Source organism: Nanorana parkeri, unplaced genomic scaffold (genome assembly GCF_000935625.1).
Source record: "Nanorana parkeri isolate BGI_ZX_2015 unplaced genomic scaffold, ASM93562v1 scaffold3106, whole genome shotgun sequence".
Lineage (NCBI taxonomy): Eukaryota > Metazoa > Chordata > Amphibia > Anura > Dicroglossidae > Nanorana > Nanorana parkeri.
Genome location: NW_017309374.1, coordinates 24570 through 41860, shown reverse-complemented (window position 1 = coordinate 41860; position 17291 = coordinate 24570). Strand labels below are relative to the sequence as shown.

The window sequence follows — 17291 nt, the reverse complement described above, 5'->3', positions numbered from 1 at the left end:
AATTGTGAAAAGTGTAAAAAAAATAAAAAAATGTGTAAAAAATAAAATAAAATAAGGGACAAATAAATGAATGTATTTATTGCATTTTTTTAGCTGTGCTGGTTTTGTAAAAAAAATACTACAAATCAAAACTGGGAAAAAAGTGTTTTTTTTAAACGTTTTTTTCCTCTTTTTTTATATTTTATTTGTCCTAAGTGAGGCGTTAGACGCACATATGTGATATAAATATGTAGCCCTATCTGTCCTCTAAAAAAACAATATATAATATGTGTGGGTGCACTTTGTAAGAAAGTATATTACTGACGTGGAAGAATCACACAGCAAAAATGTCAAAAGGGTGTCAGTCATTTACGAACAGAAACTAAAAACAAGCTCAGTCATGAAGGGGTTAAAGGGCAGAAGATTGATATCGGCTCTGGACTTCCAGGCACTGGGGAGGGATGTTTGCTTTTATTGTTTGAAATTGATGGTAAAAGCCACGCTGTATGAATGAGACCGCAAAAGTGTCAGATATAGTAGATACTGACCCTGGAGTAATGTGATACAATGTGTAAAAAGTGCAAAACAAAAAAGAAACGCATGTATATAACATGCACCTTAGTGTAAATGTAATTGCTACAAAATATCCATAATGAAAAATCAAATGCACTAAATATTAACTGTGAATCAATGTGATGCAATTTACGAACAGAAACTAAAAACAAGCTCAGTCATGAAGGGGTTAAAGGGCAGAAGATTGATATCGGCTCTGGACTTCCAGGCACTGGGGAGGGATGTTTGCTTTTATTGTTTGAAATTGATGGTAAAAGCCACGCTGTATGAATGAGACCGCAAAAGTGTCAGATATAGTAGATACTGACCCTGGAGTAATGTGATACAATGTGTAAAAAGTGCAAAACAAAAAAGAAACGCATGTATATAACATGCACCTTAGTGTAAATGTAATTGCTACAAAATATCCATAATGAAAAATCAAATGCACTAAATATTAACTGTGAATCAATGTGATGCAATGTGCAAAAAATAACAACTAGAAAACGCATGTGTGTAACATGCACTACAGTGAAAATAATAGTTGGTTAAAAAATGTCCATGATCCTGGATCTTCAATAGTCTATTAAGGAAATAGAAGATACAACATTGGATGTAGAATAGACTGAAGGTGCCCATACACTGCTCGATTCTCGTACGAGAATCGCGGGAAATCCCGCGATCGTACAAGAATCGAGCAGTGTGAACGAAGACGTGCGACCGTTTCTACTGTACGGCCGCACGTTTTTTGTCTAAGGAGCATGCTTATTGAAAGCTTGTACGATCTGCCCACCTTGGACGGGCAGATCGTACTTGCGATCATCGAAAGCCCGCCCCGCTGAGGTGTCCCCCCTGATGAAGTCACGCCCTTTGACGTAACGTCACGCCCTTTGGGTGTTGACAAAAAACGTGCGGCCGTACAGTAGAAACGGTCGCACGTCTTCGTTCACACTACTCGATTCTTGTACAATCCAGGGATTTCCCACGATTCTCGTACGAGAATCGAGCAGTGTATGGGCACCTTTAGTCTATTCTACATCCAATGTGTTATCTTCTATTTACTTAATGGACTATTGAAGATCCAGGATCATGGACATTTTTTAACCATTTATTATTTTCACTGTAGTCCATGTTACACACATGCGTTTTCTAGTTGTTATTTTTTGCACATTGATTCACAGTTAATATTTAGTGCATTTGATTTTTCATTATGGATATTTTGTAGCAATTACATTTACACTAAGGTGCATGTTATATACATGCGTTTCTTCTTTGTTTTGCACTTTTTACACATTGTATCACATTACTCCAGGGTCAGTATCTACTATATCTGACACTTTTGCGGTCTCATTCATACAGCGCGGCTTTTACCATCAATTTCATACCTTATATCTGACCACACAGATTTCAGCTGCTGCTTAACTTGATTAGAGTAGTGGCGCGAGGTTTAACATTATTCATATTTGCTTTTATTGTTTAATGATTTGATTGTATAATTTGTTTTACCCATCCCGAACTGCATAAATACTGTGCTGGGTCTCAATAAATCTAGTTCTTACCCTAAACCACATCTCCACTGGTTCCTGGCTAGAACTGCACAACCCTGCATTAAGCTTCGGCTGATAGATGGGTGTAAAGGTGGTAATGACTGTGTTTGGGAACTGATGCAAGACTTTGGATTGGGTTGATAGCGAGAGGAAGCTGTGACCTTAGCGGATATACCCAGCCAGGGTACTGAGATCCATTACAAGCCTGAATGCTTTTTGGTATATGAGCATGCAGAGAGAGGGCCTCCAAAGAAGGAGCACTATCCCAAAACCATCATTGCCTAAAGCAGACAGAAACCGAGTGACAGGATAAGGTGTAGAATCTGAACAAGTCTTTGTGTTTTATTTAGGGTTGCACAGATACCAAGTACAGTACTCGGTACAAGTACGAGTACATGTACCGATACTTTTGAGCTCCAAGGCTAGACTAGAGATTAATAAAAAAATTAGGAGGCAGCTGTCATTTGTAAGGAGTACACGGAGCTCCTGGGATTTGTACATCGATGTTATAATGTACGATTTTGTTTTTATAAATATAAATAAAGGGATGCACAGATACCAGTTTTGCGAGTACGAGTACTGGTACTTGCCGAGTACTTACAAGTATGAGTACTGATACATTTTTGTTTATTGTCATGTGACAGTTTTTCTAAAACAATACAGACTAATGATTTCAGGACAGTGGTGGAGCGCCAGAGCCAGGTCCCAGCTGCAACCTCTGCAACCCTGGTAGTTCTCATGAAAATGCCAAGTATCTGCACTGGTACTCGAAAAGTATCTGTGCATTCCTAGTTTTATTTATATTACCCAGCACATGTAAGTTGCTTCCCCTGCCTGGTGAACATCTAAAGAGGTCTGGGGCTCCTTGCACATTCACCTATGGTGCTCAAACATTTTAAGAAAAGCCAACAATTATATTTAATCTTTTTGATTTTTTGAAACAGCAAACAAATGTTTAGTAATCACAATCTACAGACACATACTTCTAGATAATTGCCGGCTTTGTATTCTTTGCATACTTTATTTCTCTTTTCTTTCCCAGTTTTCTAGCAGTGGCCATGTTAACTAAGGGCAGATTAATCAATCTCCCTTTACTTCCTAGAACTCTGGCACATGTGACTGGGACATGTGACCATGCACATCATCTCAGGGGAGAAAAACACCTTTCCCTGAGATCTCGTGAGATTACAGATAAGATTTCCCTGCAATGCTCTCCTGATGTAACTTTTCCAGAATGCAACACTTTGGCACTTACATCATTTGTGCCAGAACTGGACCAGGAAGTAGATGAACTCTATTTGTAAGTAAATTAAAAACAAGTTTGTTTAACTAATGAATGTAAGATGATTTTACATTAGTATGCAAAGCTGCGTGCCGATGTGATTTTTACTAAAAGGAGGTAAAAGTTCACTATAATAGCACCCTTTACTGGAAACTTCACAACTCAATAGTTTGGAGGGGTTTGCACAGACTATTGGAAATATAGTAGGTGTGATGGTTCGATGTCCACAATGTGTTTTTATTGCAAACCTTACAATGCTATCATCTAGATTTCTAACTGTCCAGAGTTGTCTATTGGACCATTTTCTCTAAAAGAAATCATGTACAAGTTCGAAGAAAAATTAAAAAGTTATTTTATTGTGCTTCTTCTTCTAAAAGTATTGCTCAAGACAACAAGATACATTACAGACACAGCACAGATTTACTCCACATGTATTCTTTCCAGTGTTTTTTAATGTATAAAGTTATAATTAGACATGTAATATAAGGTATGCCCATGACAATGTTTTGCTAGAAAACTACAGGATTTCAGAAGAGGATATTCCCTTTCATACACCGGTCTCTGACTGAAATGAAAGAAAAGATACCTGGGAAAGGAAGAGGGAGGACTAATTGCTCTGATTCTTTTATTTTGTAGTGTAAATTACTGTTTGAGCAGTTGAACATTATAAACAATAGGTAAAAAAACTAGAAAAAATAACTTCTACTCCTGGCAGCATTTAGAAATACAAAATATTCAAGGCGCATTATTAAATCCAACAAAGAAAGAAACATTTTTTTCAAAGACATATTTCAAAGAAGGGCCCCGATTATTCTAAAGTTAGCCCTTGCAGCGGGGAAGCCCTTCACATGTAATCACATGTGCTGCAATTAGCTGTGGATGATCGTATCTAGATGTAGCTGATCACAGAGGTCTCATGGGGGAATTTATGAGACTCATGTGATCAAAAGTGAACAGGATCTAAAAGATAAAAGCAGATATTTCTATAACGGGAAATCTATCACTTTCAGAACATGAATAGGACGTAATTTCTAGGTGATTCCTCCAGTGTCCAATACAATGTATCTTTTGAAAGAATGGTTTCTTATATTCAAAGTATTGAAACAGCCTTTTCTCCATTGTGGATCTTCTGGTGCTGAATAAGACTATTCCTTTTTCTGAAGCTCTTGTCACATTCTAAACATTCAAATGGTTTCTCACCTGTGTGGATCCTCTGATGACAAATAAGACCTTGCTTCCGTGTGAAACACATACCACATTCTGAACATTTAAATGGTTTCTCTCCAGTGTGAGTCCTCCAGTGAACCCTAAGATCAGATTTGGTGGTGAAACATTTGTTACATTCTGAACACCTGTATAGTTTCTCACCTGTGTGGATCCTCTGATGATAAATAAGACCTTGCTTCCGTGTGAAACACTTTCCACATTCTGAACATTTAAATGGTTTCTCTCCAGTGTGAATGTTTTGGTGTTGAATAAGTGTTGTCTTTCTTGTGAAACACTTGTGACATTCTGAGCACTCATATGTCTTCTCTCCAGTGTGAATTTTCTGGTGTTCCGTAAGATTTAGCTTTCGTGTGAAGCTCTTGTCACATTCTGAACATTTAAATGGTTTCCTTCCAGTGTGAGTCCACTGGTGAGTAGCAAGACTTCGCTTTTGTGTGAAACACTTTCCACATTCTGAACATTTAAATGGTTTCTCTCCAGTGTGAATGTTCTGGTGTTCCATAAGATTTAGCTTTCGTGTGAAGCTCTTGTCACATTCTGAACATTTAAATGGTTTCTCTCCAGTGTGAGTCCTCCAGTGAACCCTAAGACCAGATTTGGTGGTGAAACATTTGTTACATTCTGAACACCTGTATAGTTTCTCACCTGTGTGGATCCTCTGATGATGAATAAGACCTTGCTTCTGTGTGAAACACTTTCCACATTCTGAGCACTCATATGTCTTCTCTCCAGTGTGAATCCTCTGGTGTTCAGTAAGATTTAGCTTTTGTGTGAAGCTCTTGTCACATTCTGAACATGTAAATGGTTTCCTTCCAGTGTGAGTCCACTGGTGAGTAGCAAGACTTCGCTTTTGTGTGAAGCACATTCCACATTCTGAACATTTAAATGGTTTCTCTCCTGTGTGAATCTTCTGATGTCTAGTAAGTTTATTCTTTTTTGTGAAACACTTGTCACATTCTGAGCACTCAAATATCTTCTCTCCAGTGTGACTCCTCTGGTGTTGAGTAAAATGTGAACTTTCAAATGGTTTCTCTTCATCGTGAATTTTCTGGTGAACTGTTATTAATGACTTTGAAATTAAACTTTGCTCACACTCTGAGAACTCATATAACTTGTCTCCTCTGGGATCCATCATGTGCTGAAGAACGCCAACTTAGCTGTACTTTGTTATCAGACTGCTTCAATCCAATATTCAAGAATGAAGGTGGATCCCTAAAAAAATAGAAATAAATTATTATAGAAGTTACAGGATATTGACAAAATCAAGAACTTTACACATTTTGGACTTTACCATCAGAATTGTATGTCTTCACACAGTTTGCAGTTCAAACGATTATTTCTTTGTTCATTGAATACACAGGAAATATAAACATCAATAACTGAATACAGGTTTGTCTTCTCTGAGTGGAGAATCGTTTTACTGCACTCAATGAAGTATGTGTGGCGCCTAGCCTCCAAACAGGAATGGTGGCATAATTCAACCATTTCCCTTGAGGAGTCCAGTGACAATAGTAAAACTCTGTAGATGTGGCTGTGTCGGTAGTATAAATGATTTCACTCTATGGAAGCCTTAATTACACAGATTATTTATATAAAAGTTTAATTTGAAACACATTCTGTCTCTTATTGAAAAGTCAGATGGAGCTATGTGAAGAGAAGAGGGGATTCACTTTTCTGGTTCCCTCATGTGTGCAAATGTGAGCTTGAGCTGTTGAGTTCTGTAAACAACAGCAGTGTTTCCACAAAGGAGCTGAGTAGAGCATTAAAAACTCAATTTGTGAAAACAGTCCAGAGCTCCGGATGCTGGTTGTATATCACAATGAAAATTATTTCAAATTCATATTTCCTACTTCTGCATCACTACTTAGTGTCAGATAGCAGTGGTGCTTCCAAAAACGAAAGACTTTGATGATTCTTCTATGCTTCCTGCCATAGAGGTAAGTATTTAGTTTTTTTGTTTTTTTTACAGGTGTTTGTCTGGCTAAACTTTTAAGGCAAGCCAGATGGTCATTTATAGGTAGCCAAAGGAGGAGGGGTGGAGAAGTGCCAACAACCTGACCTGAAATAGTAATGGGATGTTGGAAAATATGAAAGTTATATTCACATCTGGGTGGCTATGGAGACGGCGGATCACTTGTATAATCTGCCAGGCTATGCCCCTTCCCCCCTCCCGCTGCCGCGCTGGTCCCGGGCTCCGCTGTGTCCGGTGCAAGCCCAGGACCAGCATAGTGCCTCTGTTACAGGGGATCAGAGGGAGATCGGTACAAGATCTCCCTCCGGTCCCCTCTCCACTGTCCGAATGCGGAAGGGATGTACAGTATATTACATCACTTCCGCATTCTTGTGTCACTCTCCAGCTTCAGATGCTGGAGAGAAGCTGATGAAGCAGATCTCTGCTTCATCAGCTTCTTTGGGGGGTCCAGGGTGACATTAGGGGTCTTGCAGACCCCTGATGTCTCCATACAGAGGACCTGTCACATCCTCTTTGCTATCACATAGGGGGGTTTCTTAGCCCCCTATGTGATAGCAATAAAGTTAAGTGTTGGGTGCGCATACCTGTGCAAACAACGATTGCGCCCATTACGCCGCACATGTTGCATATCATAGTCAACGTCGCAGTGAGAGCAATAATCTAGGGCCATCAATCACTGATAACACTAAACTGATGAGCGGTAAAAACTTTTAAAGCGTCGCCTATGGCCAATTTTGGTCATGGTAGTTTCTTTTGCGATTTTGCTATTTTGTGATTGTAAAAAATAAAACCCCAGTGGTGATTAAATACCAACAAAAGAAAGCTCTATCTGTCCCCAAAAATGGTATAAAATTCATTTCAGCACAGCGTTGCATGACTGAATAAATGTCAGTTAAAATACCGCAGCTCTGAATACTGAAAAATGGCCTGGCTAGGAAGGGGGTGTAAACACCATGGTCTTCAAGCGATTAACCATCCTTCGTCTCTGCGCCTGCTCGCGCATGCCCCCTGGCATGCATGAGCAGGAAACCACCAGAATTTGAAACAGCCAGCAATAGCTGTTTACATACAAGCGGTCCGGCATCTGTAAAGACGCCCAATCGCTTGTATGCTGCATGTCTCTGTGCACCCTCTCCTTACCTCTCGTCGTCATGGCCGCCATCCCAGCGATCCCAGGTGTCTGATCCGGGACCGGCAGTGTGGCTCCGTGCACTGAGAATAGTACACGATCTCCCTCTGCTCTCCTCCCCGGTCTCTGAATGCAGGAAGTGATGTTTACTACATCACTTCCGCATTCCTCTGTCACTCTCTGATACAGAAGCTGGTAAGAAGCTGGTGAAGCAGATCTGTGCTTCATCAGCTTATCTGGGGGTCCCAAGGTAACATTAGTGGTCTTAGAGACCCCTGATGTCTCCATAAAGGGGACCTGTCACTTTAATGTGATATCACATAGGGGGATTCTTATGCCTCTATGTGATAACAATAAAGTTAAGTGTAAAAAAAAAAAGTCCAAAAAAATTGGTCACAAAATAAATATAATTTACACACACGCAAAAAAAACCCCACCAAATTTTTTAAAAGTCCCCCAACCCCACATAGATGCGCAAAAATGCATTAGGTGCGCCTACATGCAAAAACGAATGTCAGAGTGAGAGCAATAACGAGGGCTATCAATCACTGTTAACCCTAAACTGATGAGCGGTAACATCTTTTAAAGTGTCGCCTATGGCCAATTTTGGGTGTGGTAGCTTTGTTACGATTTCACTGGTGTGCGCAATTTTAAGGCTTGACATGTTTGGTGTCTATTTACCCGACATGACCCCGTCTTTTATATTTTACCGAAAAATTGGGTAATAATAAATGTTTCCTAATGTAAAAAAGGGCAAACAGTTTACTTTTTTTAATGTTCTGTACTTTTTTCATTATATAGTAAAAAATAAAACCCCCAGTGGTGATTAAATACCACCAAAAGAAAGCTCTATCTGTCCCCCCTAAAATGGTATAAAATTAATTTCAGTATAGCGTTGTATGATGGAATAAATGTCAGTCAAAGTACCGCCGCGCTGAATACTGACAAATGGCCGGGACAGGAAGGGGGTGTAAACGCCGCGGTCAGCAAGTGGTTAAATCATTACTGATTCATAGTAACATAGTAGGTAAGGTTGAATAAATACAAGGGTCCATCCAGTTCAACGTGTGTGTATTTAGCAATGAATTACCACAGACAATGCAGATTATCCAGTAGTGCAATTAATTACCATTCATGGGTTGCACAGATAGATAGATAGATAGATAGATAGATATATAGATAGATAGATAGATAGATAGATAGATAGATAGATAGATAGATAGATAGATAGATAGATAGATAGATAGATAGATAGATAGATAGATAGATAGATAAAAAACAAAAACGGAGTATTGCAGTGTGCAATGATACCTTCCTTAGCGGACTAACATAATATATAAAAGACAAGCTTTCCTAAATCAGTATACAGCTTCTCCTCGCTCACTGACTCCCCTCCTCCCCCCTCTTGTCTCTGATTTCTGGCTTACAAAGGCCCGCGGCTCCTCTATTGAGTTTTAATAAATGTAACCAATAAATAGACTTTATTACCAAACAAAACCTCTGTTACTACGACTACGACTCAAGCAGCAATAACTTAACACCAACCAAATTACCATTTACCAAACATTTTTCACCCACAAAGTGGGCGACATTACCTAAATTGTTAACCATTAACAGACCAGCATGCTTAGTCACTACGACTCAAGCAGCAATAACTTACACCAACCAAATTACCGTTTACCAGCATGCTTAGTGACTACGACTCAAGCAGCATAAACACATGGGTGATAGGGGCGACAATCCCATGGGGCCACCTTTCTTATTTTGCTTTTGTGGCCTAACATTACTTCTCCTCTGCCAGACCCAGACACGCTCTCAGCTTCTCCCCACACCGCTCTCAGCAGACACTGCCCAATCTCTCAAGCAATCTCTCTCTTCACTCCTCACTCACAGCAGCACAATACAAGCCATGACCTCTTTCAGCTTTCCCTGGCGCCGGGACGTAACTAGAAATCACAGGCCCCTCACCCGCAACTTATCCCCTCACCAAAAAAATAAAGTAATGCCATTGACTCAACGGACCGCATACACAAAGTCTCCTTGCGTTCTGGGGTAGGAGGGGGCATGGGGTGCCATTCATCCACACCACGTCCACAAAAAAATTGTGCATGCGCACATTTTTGTGATTGCACATTGTATGAATGCAGGGCATTGTATTACCATGCTTTCTGGTGCAGCCAATAACATGAATGGCACTGCCACGCCCCCTCCCACCCCAGAACGCAAGGAGACTTTGTGTATGCGATCCCTTGCATTCCGGGCAAGGGGGTAAACAAGCCATTAAGATTACAGCAGTCAGAGGAGCCACAGTGTAAATGGAAGACAATTACAGCAACGTATGTCCAGGTATAAAAGGGTTTTAGGGCTTATTCACACCAGTTACAATGCGTTCCAGACCGGTAGCTGCTGGAACACACTTTATCGCACACTAATCTTCCCCCTGCATTCTGGGGCAGGAGGGGGTGTCGTGGTACAGCATTAAAGACAATGGCACTGTAGCCACGCCCCCATCTGCAGTGTGATCGCCTGCACTGGAACGTGTGGCGGGAGGATTATAAGCCCTGCCCCTGAAAGCCTCTGTCGTGGGCCCCATAGTGCCCGCATGGGTTGCTATGGTGGTAGTTCCGCCACTGCCCTGGCATCAACCTAGCAATGTTCATGCTTCCACCTCACTTCCACCTCCTCCTCTCCACATGCCTCAGTTCCATACAGCTCAGTTCTGGATTCTCCCATGATATTCGCACACTGTCATTCATTGGTTAATAAAATTACCCAAAAGTAAGTTTTGTGGTTAGGCTCTACTCAACAAGCTTGGTGTATTCCTGAGATTTTCCACATCATTCATGAACAACAAACACAGTAATTCAAGATAACTTTATTACCTACAGAAACTAGAAAAGGACCATTCATGAAGAGTGCTTGTGTGTTTGTAGTCAATTCTGGCTAAGAAGAAAAGAATAATGTCACCAGCAAACCGCAATAGTAAATCAATGATCCATTTTAATGACACATTGCCATCCAATACAAGCACTTTCGGGGCCACAAGGGGTCCCCTTCATCAGGCTCAGAATGACACATCACTAAAAGATTCATCAACTTTATATAGACATCACACAGTGAGAATAAAAATAAGCCACTCCCATGAAAACAATGTCATCACTGGATCCATTCCCGCCACAATAGATTCAAATCCTAAACTGACCTTGAGTATCGCAGGTGCACCGAGGCGCAAGGAGAAACCGGGCCGTTACTCGGCCGAAGCGGGTAGTTGCCAAGGCGATTAGACGCTATCACAGCCGCCAGCACCGCCCACCTCTAGCGCACATTTCTATTGCGAGGAGCGCAGAATGGCTTCCAGCTTGCGTTCCATCGCAGCCACGCAACGGCCTGCACATGCGTACCACGCACAAAGGCCGAAAAGGGGCTGGGCTAATGTGAGTATCTGGACGCGGTGTAGGCTAACGACACCGCCCAATCCGCCAGGGGTGGAACGCAAAAAGCTTCCGGCTTGCGTTTCAACGACGGGGCTGCGCCTGCGCAGTGCTATCATGGCCACAAGAAGAACTTAGGCTGTCATAAAGCCACAAGTTCTGCCAGTGGATGAGAAGATTGGTCATTAAAATGGATCATTGATTTACTATTGCGGTGTGCTGGCGACATTATTCTTTTCTTCTGTGATATACACGGTGCCTTCCGTGGTCACTAGGAGCACCCACCCAGTTTGGGGTCTTTCCGGTAAGGAGTGCAGCAAGACATCTTGTTTCTAAAAATTCTGGCTTAGACACCCTGGCCGAGTTTACCTAAAGGAAAGTTGAGCAGCAAGAATGGATGTTACCAGCCGGTCACTAGTGCTCCCCCCTACAGCAGGGGTGCCCACATTTTTTGTGTTAAGATCTACTTTTCAAATGACGAACTCGATAAGATCTACCAATGAAAAATCCCCAAAAAACTGGGCGTCAACGGTCCTTACTACATTTCCAATCCTGTCTCTCCTCACTCTCTCTCCTGCCTCTCTCCCCCGGCTCTCTCTCTTAGCTCTCTTTCTCTCCTGGCTGTCTCTCCTTGCTCTGTCTCCTCGCTCTCTCTTGGTGTTTCTCCTCTCCCTCTCCTGGTTGGCTCTACCCTGCCTCTCTCTCCTGTCTGTGTCTCCCCTGGCTCTCTCTCAGTGTTTCTCCTCACTCTCTCCTGATTGGCTCTCCTCTCTCTCAGTGTTTTTCCTTACTCTCTCTCCTGGCTGTCTAGCAGTTATGGGATTAGTCAGCTTGTTCAAGGGCTGGTGACGTGACACTTGCCAGGAAATTTGAAAATCAGAATATTCTCAGGGCCAGTTCACACCCCTTTCTGCGCGTCCAGCACGGTGAGCTGCTGGAACCCACTGGAGCGCATACTGTAAGGCTCCCTGCGTTCTGGGGTGGGAGTGGCGGTGCATTCAAGTTAATGGCACTGCAGCTACGACCCCCACCCTCAGTGCGATTGACCACACCAGAATGCGTGGCACAACAATGCCATGTTCTGGTCCGATGTGATCACAAAAAAAATAGTACAAGCACCACACGCCCCCTCCCGCCCCAGAACGCAGGGAACCTTAAAGTATGCAATCCAGGTCATTCCAGCAGCTGACCATGCTGGAACGCACTGGAAGTGGTGTGAACAAGCCCTCAGACTGGAAAGGATCCAGTGAAGTAAATGATAAGATGGAAAAGATGATATCATGATTGCTGATGGGGTGCTGTGTAATAATACAAGATGCTGACAGCCCACAGTGTCCTCCTATAAACACACTAGTAATAAACAATGAGTGTTTAAGCTGCTCTTTATAAACAGCTCACTGCCTCTGTTATGTAGGGTGGGTATCAGCGACGTCGCAAGGCTTGGTGTCAAACCAGGGCGGAGACCGGGTGACACCCCTAAGTGACATTATCGTGCATGCGTGTGACGTTGCCACGTGCGTGCTTCTCGCACGTGCGGTGGTCATTTTGATGCCTGCCGCCGGCCATCGTGGTGATGGACGCCGGCAGAGAGAGGAGGGGACGTTCACCCGGCGGGATAACGTATGCTGCCGGGTCCCCTCCTGACACTGTCGGGCTCTCGGTCTGTGACTGAGTGCACAAATTTTCATGGGGGGGTGACACCAAAATGACTGTCAGTCATTTTGGTGTCAGCCCTCCAATGGTGCACCCCTCCATTCTTGCACCCCTTTCATACCTACTACTCCTCATTCCCTTTTCATTCTCATACTTCCTCTTCACAGCATGCGTTCTCTACCATTGCTTCTCACAATTGTGGCTTCTCTTCTTAAACTGTATTTTCTTTACCCCCCTCTCCACCACACAATTTATTCATCTCTCCGTCTCTCCTACCCTCTCCCTATTACTGCACTCATCACCTCCTGCTCATTCTGAATACACATGCTAGAGTTACCTCCAGGACACTGGGGCATGCTTCTGTCAGGGTACTGTGCACGGGTGTTCCCACACAGGATGACCAAATTAGTATGACCACACCAGATAAGGTTATAGGCACACAGTTTATTAAACAACAACACAAAAACACAACAACCCCACCAACCCCCACAAGTATCAAACAATAACCCATGAAATGCAAACAGGGTATACAAAACAGGTAAACCCAGGGAGCCGGGCCAGACCAGGGGAGCTGGGCCACACCAGGGGAGCTAAGAGACAAAGGATCAGGGTACAGGCAGGTAACAGGATACTGCAAGCGGGTAACAGGACTCAGGACTGCAAGCAGGTAACAGGGCTCAGGACTGCAAGCGGGTAACAGGGCTCAGGACTGCAAACGGGTAACGGGGCTCAGGACTGCAAAAGGGTAACAGGGCTCAGGACTGCAAACGGGTAACAGGGCTCAGGACACAGGACTCAGTCAGGGAAAGGCGACAGGATACTGAGCCACAGTCCTGACTGCAGGGAGGCATTATATACCCTCCCAGGAAGCACCCGGTGGAGGATAATGGCTGGCAGCTGGGAGACACCCGCAGGTGAGCACTGGAGCTGCAGGTTCCAGCACCACCCAGTGGTGGTCTAATACCTGTCAGTTCCTGGCTGCCTGGAGACATCTGCAGGCGAGCACAGGAACTGCAGGTACTGGCTCCAGCGCCACCTGGAGGCGCTCTGGATCCTGACTGTACCCCCCCTCAAGGAGCGGGCTCCGGACGCTCCAAAAAAGTCCATCCGCATCACGGAAGTTCCGGACACCCCCCCCCCCCCGCCAGGGTCATGCAACAGGCCGAGCAGTCCACCACCCAGATCCGGTAGGGATCTCCATAGACCAGCCGAAGTCCCAACAGGAAGGCCATGGGCACCAGAGTACCATGGGGTACACCCCCCAGGCACTGAGGAGCCCGAGTTTCAGTGGACACACCACCTCTATGAGACATGGGGGGTCACTAGGACCGACATCGTGTTCAGCCAGCCACCCAGTTACCCCCAAAGCAGTGGCCACCAGACCCAGGTCACCACATACTTCAGGGAACGCAGCGAGACTATGCTGAAGCCAGGGGTTCTCAAATGGAACTCCCCTATTCCCCAGGACATCACCACTACCAGGCCCGGGCTTACGCACATGATCACCCCACCTAAGGCAGGTGTCCCAATCCCCAGGCCCCTCGGCTGCAAGGGGCATCACCTCGGCACCAGGACCAGAAACGATGAGCTGGGCAGCAGGCACCAGATCGGCAGAGGCGAACAGCTGGGCAGCAGGCACCGGATCAGCGGAGGCGAAGAGCTGGACAGCTGGCACCGATTCAGCGGAGGCGAAGAGCTGGGCACCAGGCACAGGATCATCAGAGACCAGAAGCTGGGCAGCAGGCACAGGATCATCAGAGACCAGGAGCTGGGCAGCAGGCACAGGATCATCAGAGATCAGGAGCTGGGCAGCAGGCACAGGATCATCAGAGACCAGAAGCTGGGCAGCAGGCACAGGATCATCAGAGACCAGGAGCTGGGCAGCAGGCACAGGATCGTCAGAGACCAGGAGCTGGGCAGCAGGCACAGGATCTTCAGAGACCAGGAGCTGGGCAGCAGGCACAAGATCATCAGAGACCAGAAGTTGGGCAGCAGGCACAGGATCATCAGAGACCAGAAGTTGGGCAGCAGGCACAGGATCTTCAGAGGCCAGAAGCTTGGCAGAAGGCACAGGATCATCAGAGACCAAGAGCTGGGCAGCAGGTACGGGATTATCAGAGATAAGAAGCTGGGCAGCAGGCACAGGATCATCATCGTCTGGAACAGGATCGTCTGGAACGGGATCGTCTGCAACGGGATCATCTGGATTGGGATCGTCTGGAACGGGATCGTCTGCAATGGGATCATCTGCAACGGGATCGTCTGCAACGGGATCGTCTGCAACGGGATCGCCTGCCACGGGATTATCAGGAACAGGATCATCTGGAACAGGATCGGGATCGTCTGGAACGGGATCGTCTGGAACGGGATCGTCTGGAACGGGATCATCTGCAACGGGATCCTCTGCAACGGGATCGTCTGCAACGGGATTGTCATGAACAGGATCCTCTAGAACAGGAACGGGATCATCTGGAACAGGAGCGGGATCGTCTGCAACGGGATCGTCTGCAACGGGATCGTCTGCAACGGGATTGTCTGCAACGGGATCGTCTGGAACAGGAACGGGATGGTCTGGAACAGGAACGGGATCGTCTGGAACGGGATCGTCTGGAACGGGATCGTCTGGAACGGGATCGGCTGGAACAGGATCAGGATCGGCTGGAACTGGCTGGATTGGGATGAACCCTGAGTATCTAAAACGGTCATCCACAGCCTCATCCTCAGAGCAGTCACTTCAATCCTCATCCTCCGAACAATCAGTCCACTCTTCGAGCTTTTCAGCTTCTGACTGATACTCGACTAAGGGACATGAGGGCTCTTGCTGGGCTGCCTTGGGACAGGTGTAGCTGAATGGCAGACAGGCGCTGTTGCTGGGGAAAACTGGGAGTAGCTGCCACAATCAGGGTAGCCACTGCGGTTGTCATGGGCAACCTGGTTAAACCCGATCGGGATCTGGACTGGTGGCTAGACTGCCTGAACCACATGTCAGACCACATCAGGATTAGGGGTTGAGCAAAGGTTTCCACAATGACTCCCTGGTCAATAAGGGTCCAAACCGCCTCAATATGTCTTGACAAGGCCTCCTGTGAAAACTCAAAGTAATGTTCAGAAAACCCTGCAGGATCATCCTCTAAGAACCACACTAGCGACATAACCTGTGGCAAGGTAAATGAAGGGGTAAAGTTCGCTACAAATTTTAATTAGGGGTTGAATATCCCCAAACGGACAACCAGTCATATCCAGTGAGCCCTGCGCATATGTTCCAATAGGTCTGCTCTGGCGAAGCCCTGAAACAACTGTTGGCTGCACTCTGGCTCCTCAGATGCTAAGCGCACATAACCACGTATCCCCTCGAGATCCATCTCGACAGTGGCAAAGGGAAAACAAAAACCCCAAAGCCTGCAGGTCCCCGTGTGGTCAATTTGGTTGTTTGGGTCTCAGTATTCTGTCAGGGTAACAGGGCTCAGGATTGCAAACGGGTAACAGTCCCCTCACTACATGCAGACTTAGACCACGACCACTACAACTGTGGCAAACAAATGAAACCAGACATCTGAAAAGACGTAGCCGCGCTCTTGAACGACTGTGGCGGAAAACTAGGCTTCTGCAAGACTTCACCCTGTATAAAGCTACCCTCCTAAAATATAATTCCTTCCTTCATGCTGCAAAACAGACTTATTTTGTCACTCTCATTAACTCACTCTCATCCAAACCTCGTCAACTCTTTTCTACTTTTAACTCTCTACTATGTCCTCTACCGACACCACCCACTAGCTCACTCACTGCCCAGGACATTGCCATTCATTTCAAAAACAAAATTGATACAATTCGGGATCAGATCGCCACTGTGCAGTCACCTTCCCCTATTCATGTACCAGACCCTCCATCACACTTGTTACTTTCCTCTTTTGACCCTGTCACCACAGAGGAGGTTACAAAGCTTCTCTCTGACACCCACCTCACCACTTTTCCCCTGCACCCTGTACCCTCACCACTACTTCAGTCACCCTCTTACTCTATCCTACACTCTCTTACTCACATATTCAATCTCTCACTCTCTACTGGCATCTTTCCCTCCCCTCTGAAGCATGCCCTGGTCACCCCAATACCCAAAAAACCCTCAATGGACCCTACCGGCCTCAACAATCTCAGACTAATCTCCTTTCTCCCATTCACTTACAAACTCCTAGAACGCCTTATCTACAGCCGCCTGAGTCGCCATCTCGCTGATAACAACCTTCTCGACCCCTTACAGTCTGGCTTTCATCCCTACACTCCACTGAAACTGCCCTCCTAAAACTCACTAATGACTTACTAACAGCTAGCTAAAAAAAATGGCCACTATTCCTTACTCTTGCTATTAGACCTTTCTGCTGCTTTTGACACTGCAAAAAATTTTAAGAAAGAAAAGTGGGGTTTTAAAAGCACCAAAGAAGACAACTCCAGACAAAAAGATATATAAAATATATATTTTATTAGTTGGTATAAATCTTAAAAAAGGGGGGCTTAATGCCAATAG

The 17291-nt window shown here is 44.9% G+C and overlaps 1 pseudogene; it reads right to left on the bottom strand.

The window, feature by feature from the left end:
• Window positions 1-4450: 4450 nt before the first annotated feature.
• Window positions 4451-17291, bottom strand: part of LOC108802776 — a 32365-nt pseudogene continuing 19524 nt past the window's right edge.